We start from the raw sequence: 13071 nt of genomic DNA on the forward strand, positions 1-13071 counted from the left end.
GCAGCAAGATGATACCTCCTGCACTTCAAAAACAAGTCAGTCTCCCTACAGGCAGTGTAGCCAACCCTCACATTTTTACCCTACCAAAAAACACTGCAGGGATGGCAAAGACAAAAAGGAGACTAGGCAATCCTATTGGTATGCATACATTTGCAGAACCCTCATCTCTCGCAGTTATTACAGCTCCCACACCTCTTCCTGTAACTCCTGTGCTTATCAATGAGCCTCAGCCTACAGTCCAGTCCACAACTCCTGCTCCACTACCATTTATTCTCCCCAACATTTCATGTCCCACATCCACTGAAGGAACCTCATTGGTTGGAACTGCAGCTTGTCATAAGTCACACGTGCCATATACCACACAGTATTATCACAGGAAAAAATTGGAGCAAGAGAAGAGTGGATTCTCCAAACGAAAATATGTTAATAAAATAGATGTTATTATCTGCAAATATTGTAAGAAGGAGAGAAAACCACCAGCTCACCAACAGTACTTTGGAAACTAGTATTGTGAGGAAACAGCCACAGTTTCATTGGCTGAGTGGAAGATAGCACTGATGGCACAAGGCTATGGGGGGGAAAAAAGAGACCTCAAATGAAACCACCCCAAGCCTCTACAGCTACACCATCCCCATGTAAATACTTGTCTCTTTCTTGTTGTGTTTTCTAATTATTTATTCACCCATTTTTTGCATATTTTACTTTTAGTCACATTTTTTATACATGTTGCTATTGTTCAATTATACATTTTTACTGTACATAGTATATTCATAGTTATTATATGCTAAATATGTAACACTTTAGATAGACAGATACTTTATTAATCCCATTTTAGAAAAAAAATTAGACTTGGGGATCACATAGTCATTAGGATAAAGTGTTTTGATATGCTTTCCATATTAAAATATAGTGTTCATCATAAAGAAGTAGCATAAAGGGTTAATAAGTGACAGAAACCTGTTGAGGCTCATCAGGAGACCAGATGAAGGTCAAGTGAACAATAAAATGTACTGAAAGGTGACTGAGAGATCAGATGAGTTGTATTCAACAAGATTGGGCAGTGGTAATACAAATACATTTCAAGGGTGGTGGCTCAAACCAAATAGTATAAGAAGAATCAGAAATTATATTAACATACTGTCATTTTATATAAATCATTTGGGTGTAAACCAAAAAACCAACCAAAGAAAAATGTTTGCATTGATTGACCCTGTATGTAAATTCAGTAGTTTATAAAATGATCCTTTGTTTCTCTTACCATTCTGATCATTCTGTAGATAGAAAAACACTCCATGTTCAGACATTTAGATAAAGAGTGATAAATGATTGTAGATGGACAAGCTTTGCTCCTGCAAGGTAGTGTGTGTAAATTAATTAATTAATTAATTGGCCCTGGTGTATGTTTTTAAATGATGTACCTTGTGTTAGACTGGCCAGGGATTGTTCCTGCTTTTGTGCCCAGTGCTTGCTGAGCTATAAAAAGGTATGTATGTGTGTGTGTGTATGTATATGTGTGTAATTATATATATATATATATATATATATATATATATATATATATGTGTGTGTGTGTGTGTGTGAGCCAATGACCTTGTACTGGTTACTAGTATATAAACATTTCCCTTTGCAATATTTCCAAATATTTATTTTTACCTACTTCAAATTAATTAAATGTAAGTCTCAACTAGAATATATTACTTCCCACATTTTATAAATACATACAAACACAAGGCTGTGCACTATTATTATTTATTCATTCTTATTGTTCTTTCATTTTTATTGTATCCTTCTTGATTATCTGTGCAGCCGTCTATCTGCAATGTAGGATTCAAAGCACCGTTCGTTGAAGAGAAAGTTTTTTTTTTTTCCATTCGGCAATGTGCCTTGAGCGGGATTCGAACTCGCGTCCCTGCAGTAATTTCTGGTAGGTCGTCTCTCAAGAATTGCAGCCGTACCTCGACTAATGCACGATATCCTTTGCGCAGAGTGGTGGCTCTGAGGCTAGGGATCTGCACTGACAATCGGAAGGTTGCCGGTTCGAATCCCGTAAATGCCAATAGGGACTCTGCTCTGTTGGGCCCTTGAGCAAGGCCCTTAACCTCCAATTGCTGAGCGATTTGAGTAGTAAGAAAAGCACTATATAAATGCAAAGAATTATTATTTTTATTTATGACTCCCCCTATGTTCCGTCCCTATATTGGCAAGTACACTTGTTTCACTCGAGCCGCCCCTAAGAAGAATGCCGTTTTCCTTGGCTCCCTTCCCTCCCCCTGGTGCGCCTTTACTTACAACGTCTCTATCAATGCCTCTACCTTTTTCACCAATAACATTTCCCTTAGTTGGTTCACCTCCCACGCCACTGCCCGTGCGGATGTCTGGTGGATGTGCCGAAGATCTAAATTACTGGACATACTCCCACCTGAATGGACTGGTACCTGTGCCCTTGTACAATTGGTCATGCCTTTCCATCTCCTTCCCCTTCATGGCCAACAACCTCCATCCACTCCCCATTTACATCGTGTTCGTAGATCCTTAGCATCTGTTGCAAATTTCTCATTACATGGTGCAGGTGTGCATATTGACGCAATAGGTGTGCCTAGAGGTGTCCCTAACAAATTTAAAGCAAGAGATCAAGTAGCTGCTGGTACTGAATCTCTTTTTCCCCATAATCACTATCAATAAAAATGTGGATTGGATAAATTATTTATATTACAATCAACAGTGTTTCCTGAATTTTACTAAAGAAGCTGTTGAAGGAATACATGAGCAATTAGATAAAACCTCCCTTATGACCTGGCAAAATCGCCTAGCACTAGATAAAGGTGGTGCTTGTGCTATGTTTGGACGTACATTCTGAATAATACTGCCCCTGATGGTTCCATTACCTGTGCCCTCGCTGGTCTGACCGCTCTCTCCTTAGAATTGGCTGAAAACTCAGGCATCGATACCCGTCTTGATGAATGGTTTATATCCACTTTTGGCTCTTGGGGCCAATGGTTCAAATCCATTTTTGTTTCTCTTTTAGTTGCTTTAACTGTTATTCTTTTGATTTGCTATTGTCTTTTTCCGTTAATCCGTTATTTTATCCAGAAGTTTTTGACTGCCTCAATAACTAAAGCTTATTTTCTCCACACAGAACGCATGCATCTTCTTTCCCAGGCCCAATTCTCTTCCCAGTCTTCTTTCGACCTGGACTGTTTAGCTTAAACTCTCTTATTATTTAAACTTTTAAGTTTAAAAAGGGGGGAATGTGGAATGGAATTTAAAATCTATTGCTAGCTTCTGTACGAAAATCTGCATGTTCTCTGTGTGGCTAGGTATTATTATTAACAGAAGTGTGCTTCCAGCTGTGGAATGCAGCTCTCAGCCACTCCCCGGCTTGTCTCAAGCAGTGTCTGGTTATTGTCCAAGTAAGATGCCAAACATGTGACAGGTTTTCTGATAAGCTTCATTCCAAATATAAGACTAGAATTTCTGCATTCCATTATAATCAACAAATTTTGTAAGAATGTTCTGTGGCCTTGGAGTGAAACTGATTTATTTTTTTTCTAACCATTCTCTTTGAAGATTTTGTTATAAACGCAGCTGAACCCGCCTTATCGGGGGCCTTCCTTGCATTTTCTCTCTGTAAGGAAAAGCCACTCTGCTCACCAAGAAGTCAGAAATGAAAGATTTTGCTTATTAGAATTGGTGTCTGCCTGCTATTTGTTTGAACCTTCGTCCACAATGTTAATTTGTGAGTAGGTATTGTATGAATAACATAAGTCAATGTAGCTTTACACATACACACACTTTGTACTAAAGGTAAATCCAAAATAGTGATGTCACTGTATAAGCAGAAGGATGTTGTGCAACCCTATGGAATATAGTCCACTCATGACAAATGAGGTAATAATCAATATTTCAGAATAATTCAAACTCAGATATTGGTGTGTGATATCTGAGTTTTAATTATTTGACTACAAATCTCACCTCATCATTCCTCCCAGTGATTATTTCCAGGATAAACTGAGATGCTCCCAAGCTGGTGTCTTAAAAAGCGTCAAATTGTTCAAATATTCGACTAACGTGGACCATAACTTAACAACAGAATTGCTATGGTTTACGAGTTTGAATTTCAAAAATTGTTGACATCAAATCAAAGTACAAAATGAACAATTATTTACAATAATAATGTAGATTTACACCATTCATGTGACGTCCTTCAAAACTTCTTCCGTTCATGTCGGCTGTGGTACACCCAATGTCACCAAACTTGGGAATGTGCACTCCTCTGTAAGGCGGACAGACGTGTTGTGCCTCTGATTAGGCTCGGAGTCTCCAAACTCTAAATTTGTGTAAACTATAGGCCTGCCGAATATGTAATATCATCATGGACCTGCGTGCTGATGGTGAAAACATGCAAATAAAACTGTGAATTATTAAGTCAATGAACTGTGCAAGTGATTGAAGTTATTGAATTGTGTTTTAAATCTGTACGGCCCCGAGTGGGCCCCCCAAGCTCGTAGGCCCTTGCACTTTGCACAATCTGCACGATCCATTGCTACGCCACAGACTGTAGCATTAAAGTGCATTTAGCTTACTATGTGGGCTTCCGGGGTCTCATGCATAACGCCGTGTGTGGAATTCACACTAACATGACATAAGCACAAAAGCCGAAATGTGCTTACACACAGAAAAATCCAGATGTAGGAATCTGTGCGTACTCCAGCTTCCACGTTCTTCTGCTACATAAATTCGGTCAGTGTGAAAAGTAGCGCTCGTGCACGCACTTGCTGTCCCGCCCCAACTCCTCCCAGAATTACGCCTCTTAAATATATGCAAATCAATATAAATAGCCCTTAAGCTCAGCGTTTTGTGAAAATACAATGGGAAAAGCACAGGGGAAAATATAAGAATTTCAGTGAATACCAAGTGGAGGCAAAGGAAAAACATACTATTTGTTGGTTTAAACAGTGGGATAAACAACAAAAGGAAGTTGATCGAGCGACATAACGTGTCAGAGAAACTTGAAAGCTCAAGTTCACAAAGTCGCACAGTGCTCGAAATAAAAAAGAAGTCAGATATCAAAGTCGTCATGAAAAGCCGAGTCGTAGCCCACCGTCTGAGTGTCATATGAAAGCTTATTAGGGTACAGAAAAAAATAAAATAAAAATAAGCACACAGTGGGGAAAAACGTACGAAATGTTAACTTTAATCTTGAAATTTCCACTTTAATCACGTAGTTTATTTTGTCATTAAAGCAGAACATCGTAAACTTAATCTTAAAATCATTTAAGTTATTAGTTTCTCAAATCCCATCGTAACTAAGTAAATAAGTAGCATATTAAATGCTTTGTTTTGTATGTGTTCTTCTATGTGCTGTATGTGCGTGAATCACTATGTGCTTACGCTTTCTCTTTCTCCGACTGGACACAGAATCCATTACATTCATGATATTACAGTTCTCTGAATAATTAAAATACTGAGATGTATACGTGATACGACCTCTGATGAAATTGTTGTAGCAGTACTGTCTCTTTCAAACGTACTAACCTCCAATTCCTGTCCTTCCTTTTCTTTCTCCAAATACCCAATCGCCACACAATCAGTTCTGTAATAGACGTTAAGCCATCTGTAAGCTTATAACGACGATTCTTAAAAACTTTTAAAGAACATTGAAATATCTTTGTAGTACATGTTCAATTATTCTATCCATCTAACCTTCCAGTGTCGCGTCAGCCCCAGAAAGAATACAGCACAAGGTAGGATCAATCCGTGAACTAGCTAGCGCTGCAGAACCGTGTCCTCACATGTTTAATTATTAACAATGCAGATTATTTAAATAAAGTTAAAGTTTTATCTATACAATATAATCAACATATTTTGCTGCATTTCATCTTAAAAATGATATCGACATCATATGTAAATATGCTCTTTATAAAGTGGCTCAGGTTGTGCCATATTATAACTGTACTGTAAGTTTACAGTGAGGTGATTGTACTTATAAGTCCAAACAGTTCTAAAAGGAGCACTTGATGGACTGATTGTTCAAAGTTCTTGGGATGAAACTGTTTCTGAACCGCGTTTTGCCGTGGCTGAGGCAGCTTGGGCTTGATGCTGTATACCGATAATTCTCTTTCCGATCAGCTGCTGCTGTGATTCACACTCAGATATAGTGATATAAATACTCTGAGTGGTGCAGTGAGAGTAATATGGAAAAAGATGATCCGCTGTGGCAACTCCTAACGGGAGCAGCTGAAAGACGAAAAAAAGGTGCAGTGAGAGTAACAACGCTAAAGCAGTTATGGTATTTGGAATACTATGGCTATTCCAAGGACCATTATATTGTTATAGGTTAATTACAATCAGATGCATTACACCAATAAACAATATGCAGTTAATTTCAATGTATTTATAAAGCCGCATCAGGAATGTGGATCTAATAAATAAAGGGTATCCACACAGGAACAGTAGCACTGCTTTGACGCTGGGTGCCGCCAGTCTGCAAAACCGAGCGGAGAACTCGTGTATGACAGGGTATGAGGTAACGTGTAAAAGTGCGTGGCTTTACGCCAAGCGTAGGTTTTATACTTCATGATTTGAACGTGGAAACGCTCTTACACAACATTTCTGTGCATACGCACTGTTTATACATGAGACCCCAGGTCACTAGAAAGCTTTCAGGTGCAACAGAAGTTTCTAAGTATTTGAATACTATGTCTACTTACAGGAGAAAGTGAGAACTCCCACCTGTCATGGCAGCCCACTGAAAACAAACAGAAGGGTCCTTTCTTAAAGTCTGTGAATAGTAAAAATAGTCTGAGTCAAGTTTTTAAAAGTCAACAACAACATTTATTTATATAGCACATTTTCATACACATGATGTAGCTCACGGTGCTTTAATGGATAAAGAAAGAAAAATATAAAAATAAAATTAGGCAATACTAATTAACAAAGAATAAAATAAGGTCCGATTCCCAGGAGCACAGAAAAAACAAACAAAAAAAACTGCAGAGGGCTGGAGAAAAAAAAAAACAACATCTGCAGGGGATCCACGAGACCACCCAGTCCCCCTGACTTAAATGAGACCACTCAGCCCACCATAAGTGAACTCAATCAGTCCTCATGGTCTTCAGGCTTCACATGGAAGAAATTGATGATGATGGTCATGTGGCCTTCAATCCATGAATGTATGGACATCACAGTGCTTTGATCAGGTGGTGGTGGCGCAAATCATCACCACAACAGAAAACCGGAAAAAGAACAGGAGAGATAGTAGGGTTTAGTACAGATTACGGAGCCATGATAAAAATGATAATTCAATGCATATTCAGAATATCAGGATTAAACTAAAATGAAGCCATGAGAAGGCCATGTTACAGTAATGTGTTTTCAGCAGTTTTTTTAAAGTGCTGCACTGTATCAGCCTGGCAAATTCCTATTGGCAGGCTGTTCCAGATTTTAGGTGCGTAACAGCAGAAGGCCACTTCACCACTTCTTTTAAGTTTAGCTTCAGGCACTATTGATAAGTACAGTTGTGTGTCATCAGTGTAGCTGTGGTAGCTCACGTTAAGCCTTGAGATAATCTGATCTAATGGAAGCAAATGGAGATCGAAAAGAGCAGTGGACCCAAGATAGAGCCTTATGGACCACCATATAGAATATCATGTGTCTTTGAAGTATAATTACTGCAACTAACAAAGAATTTTCAACCTGCCAAGTAAGACTCAAACCAATTTGAGACCCTGCCAGAGGGGCCCACCCACTGACTAAGGTGATTTATAAGGATATTGTGATCAATGGTATCAAATGTGGCACTCAGATCTATGAGGATGAGAACAGATAAATGGCCTCTGTCTGCATTTACACACAAGTCATTTACTACTTTAACTAGCTCAGTTTCTGTACTGTGATTTGTTCTGAAACCCGACTGAAACTTATCAAGAACAGCAGGTTTATTGAGGTGGTCATTTAGGTGCATAATGACTGCCTTCTCTAGGATTTTACTTAAGAAAGGCAGGTTAGAATTAGGTCTGAAATTGTCAAAAACAGAGGAGTAGAGATTATTTTACCTTGAGCAGGGATTTAACAGCAGCAGTCTTAAGACAGTCTGGGAAGACCCCCATATCTAATGAGGGTAATTAGAAGCTGTTAGTGAAATTGTTAAATAAAAAAAGAAAAGAAAAACACGTTAAGGAGAATTATAAACATAACCTCAGATCAAAACTAAAAACATTAAAGGCTGTACTAGCTAATAACTACCTGCAGTCAATCACCAATTGATGAGCTGGTGAAGGTGGTGCAACTCTAATCTTAAACAGGAACAAATACCTGGAGGAGGGATGGAGGCATTTAGGAGGTAAATCCCGTTATCATCTGCTGAAGTCTGATCCCACTTCACACATCTCCAGTCTTCTCAGAAAACACACTGACGTTACTGAAACAACTTATAGATAAATTGCTTGTTTTTTTAATTTAATTCTCCCCCTTAAATTACAAGACTTTATTGATTGCCTAAAATACATATCATATGGTGAGGAAGGCAGGCTCTATTGTAGGCACGGAGCTGGACAGTTTGACATCCATGGCAGAGCGCTGAGCAGGCTCCTGTCAATCATAGAGAAACCACTTCATCCACTAAACAGGATCATCTCCAGACAGAGGAGCAGCTTCAGCGACAGACTGCTGTCACCGTTCTGCTCCACTAACAGACTGAGGAGACCCCACACTATGTGACTCTTTAATTCCACCCGAGGGGTAAACGTTAACATTATACAAAGTTATTGTCTGTTATACCTGCATTTTCATCACTCTTTAATTTAATATTGCTTTTTATCAGTATGCTGCTTGAGTATGTGAATTTTCCCTTGGGATTAATAAAGTATCTATCTATCTGTCTATCTAAAACTCTCCAGGTAGACCTATTGTATCTGCTCACAGCTCTGTTCCTTAACACTAGAATTACCAGAGCCTACGAAAAAACTCGTAATTCCGTCCCACCTTAAATCGCTTCTTAAAATCGTTCACAGCTCTCCACCAGCGTCTTTTGTCATCTAAATGTGCTGATAAAAATCAGGCTGCAAGCAGCCGGCTATTCCATCCCCCCACCGACTTAGAACGTGCACAAACTTCGCCCAGCTCATGCCTTGATTCATTATCTGGGAGTGAAATGGAGTTTTAGAGTGGAAAGAATAGATCATTATTTGGAATACACGCATTTCACGTGTGTTCCGTTTCTACAGTAATCCGTGTAAACACATTTTTAAAACAGAAACGTTTTTCATATTGTAGTAGTAAATGACAAAATGTAAGCATAAACTATATAATGTATGAAGCCTGAAGTCCAAATGTCAAACACTTCCACAAAAGGTACAAATATAATAGAACAAGTATACTTTTATTCAAAAATATAACTGCAGAAAAAAGCCACCTTAGCATGCCACATTTACACATACTTACTACAGCTACCAAGATAGCATAATGGTATCAGCCACTGACTAGTATCCAAAAGGTCATGAGTTCGATCCCACATGGTTCAGTTTTGAGAAGTAAACTGCTCTTATTCTTACAATTTTAGAATAAAAATACGCATTTGATTTCAGTGTGTAACAGCCAATGTAATTTATGATACTTGTAAAGGTTAGTTTTTTTTTTTATTCACTTTTCATTCTCAGTCTCAGTCGTGTTCAGGATCCTTCCCTACCCCCCATCTGAGAATGATCTTTTCACATAAAGATGCGCTGTAGCTCTGCAGCGTACTTGTGACTGCATTCTCATACCAATGCTTGCGAACTGAAGTGCCTGCGTGCACTTTTCGTGGCATTACACGTCTATTTTTTTGAGCATGCCCGTGTTGCTCAAACACAGGAACATATGTTGGTGTACAAGAATAAAAAACAAGTGCACTTTTATTCTAGACTATAAGTGAAGAAAAATAAAGCAAGTTACAGTAGGCGGTTGATACGACAGCTTGCGTGGTGCAATGCTAAGAACTGCTGATTTCGATCCGTGCTATATAAAATCATCACATTCAAATATTAACAATTTCCACACACCCTTCCTACATTCACGACATGTGTACTTGTTGCAGTGTACACATCTCTGTGCTATGGTTCCTATTACACTGAATGAGCACCTGACATTGTACTTTCTTCCCTATATAAATAACATTCGAGTATAGCGCGTCTCCAAATAAATCACATTTGAGTTATAGCACGTCTTTATGTGAAAACAGCATTGTCAGATTTGGGGGGGGGATCGTGAACGCGACTGAGAGAATGGAACTGAATAAAAAAAAAAACTGAAATCAAATGTATGTTTTTATTCTAAAATAGTTAAGTACATGCAATATTATTTGAAAACGAACAGCGTCAGATCGGGTTTGAATACACGCTGCACGCTGAACTCCCTGTCTATCTACATAGTAATAACAGTAATTTTATTATTATATAGGAGCTTCCCTGTCTGCCTATCATATAGTGCCTTTCCTTCCTACCTATCTATATATCTATCCCCTTAGCTGTTTTTTATATATCTATTATACAGTGCCTTCCCTGTTTATTTATATATCTAGTGCCTTCTCTGCCTGTTTGTCTGTCTGATTGCATATAGCGCTGAACTTACTGCTCTGTACTATTCTGTCCACTGCATGTCCTGGAGTACAAAAGAAACAGCACCATACAGCAACATGTGCGAACTGGCAAGATCGGGGAAAAAACACGCGGTCACTGATTACAAACCGCAAGATGAATGAAAGAGACAATATATGTAAAAACATCATCGACTAATGCAATATTATTTGAAAGCGAACAGCGTCAGATCGGGCGATATTCAAACCGATCTGACGCTGTTCGCTTTCAAATAATATTGCATGTACTTAACTATTTTAGAATAAAAACATACATTTGATTTCAGTCTTTTTTTATTCAGTTCCATTCTCTCAGTTGCGTTCACGATTCCCCCCCCATCATCAATCTGGCAATGCTGTTTTCACATAAAGAAGCGCTATAACTCAAATGTGATTTATTTGGAGACGCTATACTCGAATATTATTTATATAGGGAAGAAAGTACAATGTCAGGTGCTCATTCAGTGTAATAGGAACCATAGCACAGAGAGATGTGTACACTGCAACAAGTACACATGTCGTGAATGTAGGAAGGGTGTGTGGAAATTGTTAATATTTGAATGTGATGATTTTATATAGCACGGATCGGAAATCAGCAGTTCTTAGCATTGCACCACGCAAGCTGTCGTATCAACCGCCTACTGCAACTTGCTTTATTTTTTCTTCACTTATAGTCTAGAATAAAAGTGCACTTGTTTTTTATTCTTGTACACCAACATATGTTCCTGTGTTTGAGCGACACGGGCATGCTCAAAAAAATAGACATATAATGCCACGAAAAGTGCACGCAGGCACTTCAGTTCGCAAGCATTGGTACGAGAATGCAGTCACAAGTACGCTGCAGAGCTACAGCGCATCTTTATGTGAAAAGATCATTCTCAGATGGGGGGTAGGGAAGGATCCTGAACACGACTGAGACTGAGAATGAAAAGTGAATAAAAACAAACTAACCTTTACAAGTATCATAAATTACATTGGCTGTTACACACTGAAATCAAATGCGTATTTTTATTCTAAAATTGTAAGAATAAGAGCAGTTTACTTCTCAAAACTGAACCATGTGGGATCGAACTCATGACCTTTTGGATACTAGTCAGTGGCTGATACCATTATGCTATCGTGGTAGCTGTAGTAAGTATGTGTAAATGTGGCATGCTAAGGTGGCTTTTTTCTGCAGTTTTCTGGGGTTATTCTGAAGAAACAGTATGTCAAGGGTGTTTTGTAGGTGAAAAGAGTGTCAGACAGAGTACTGATTATGAAGATGGAAAATTGGAGCAAATTTCAATGGACATTTTGGTAAAGGGAACAGAGGAGATGAGGAGGTAATATTTAGTATGGTGTCAAGGAGAGGAATGAAGAACGTCAGATGATAGTGGATTTTGCCAAAAGGATGGACATAACTGTGGTGAATGTGTATTTTAAGGAGAGGGAGGAACATACGGTTACAATACATACAGGAGTGGAGGAAGATGCACACAGGTAGATTACATCCTATGTAGAAGAGTCAATCTGATGGAGGTTGAAGACTGAAAAGTGGTGGCAGGGGAAAGTGTAGTTAAGCAGCATAGGATGGTGGTTTGTAGGATAACACTGGAGATCAAGAAGAGGAAGAGAGTGAAGGCAGAGCCAAGAATCAAATGGTGGAATTTGAAAAAGGAAGACTGCAAGGTTGAGTTTACCGAGGAGGTGAGACTGGCACTGGGTGGCAGTGAAGAGTTACCAGATAATTGGGCAACTGCAGCAGATTTAGTAAGGGCGATAGCAAGAAGGGTGCTTGGCGTGACATCTGGACAAATCGGGGATGGGGCATGTGGTGGAATGGAGAAGTACAGGAGAGTATACAGAGGAAGAGGATGGCAATGAATAAGTGGGATAATCAAAGAGATGGGGAGTTGTAAGGACAGCTATGCAGAGAATGAAGAATGGAAAAGCCGATGGTGAAGATAACATACCTGTGGAAGTATGGATGTGTTTAGGAGAGGTGGCAGTAGAGTTTTTAACCACATTGTTTAACAGAATATTGGAAAGTGAGAAGATTCCTGAGGAGTGGAGAAGAAGTGTACTGGTACAGATTTATAAGAAAAAGGGGGATGTGCAGAGCTGTAGGAACTACAGGGGAATAAAATTGATGAGCCACAGCATGAAGTTATTGGAAAGAGTAGCGGATGCTTTGTTAAGAAGTGAGGTGGTGATTTGTGAGCAGCAGTGTGGTTTCATGCCAAGAAAGAGCAGTACAGATGCAATATTTGCTCTGAGGGTGTTGAAGGAGAAGTATAGAGAAGGCCAGAAGGAGTTGCATTGAAGAAAGCATATTAACAGAGAGAGATGCTGTATTATATGAGGAAGTCAGGAGTGGCAGAGAAGTACGTAAGAGTTGTACAGGATATGTACGAGGGAAGTGTGACAGTGGTGAGGTCTCCGGTAGGAGTGACGGATGCATTCAAGTTGGAGGTGGGATTACA

The 13071-nt window shown here is 39.0% G+C and overlaps 1 protein-coding gene across 4 annotated transcripts in view; it reads right to left on the reverse strand.

Annotated features, from left to right (window-relative positions):
- Positions 1–13071, reverse strand: part of LOC120533527 (zinc finger protein 239-like) — a 304582-nt gene that overhangs the window by 272330 nt on the left and 19181 nt on the right. Inside the window, exons 1-2 of one of the 4 annotated variants that reach the window (XR_005634528.1) lie at positions 8245–8586; positions 7964–8130 (exon numbers count right to left, since the gene is read on the reverse strand). The exons of 1 other annotated variant lie outside the window; for it this stretch is intronic. The gene's annotated coding sequence lies outside the window, so the exon portion shown is untranslated. Of the gene's footprint in view, positions 1–7963; positions 8587–13071 lie in introns of those variants that run through there. 2 more of the 4 variants (XR_005634529.1, XR_005634527.1) reach the window with 2 other exon arrangements.

The sequence above is a fragment of the Polypterus senegalus genome, chromosome 8 (genome assembly GCF_016835505.1).
Source record: "Polypterus senegalus isolate Bchr_013 chromosome 8, ASM1683550v1, whole genome shotgun sequence".
Lineage (NCBI taxonomy): Eukaryota > Metazoa > Chordata > Cladistia > Polypteriformes > Polypteridae > Polypterus > Polypterus senegalus.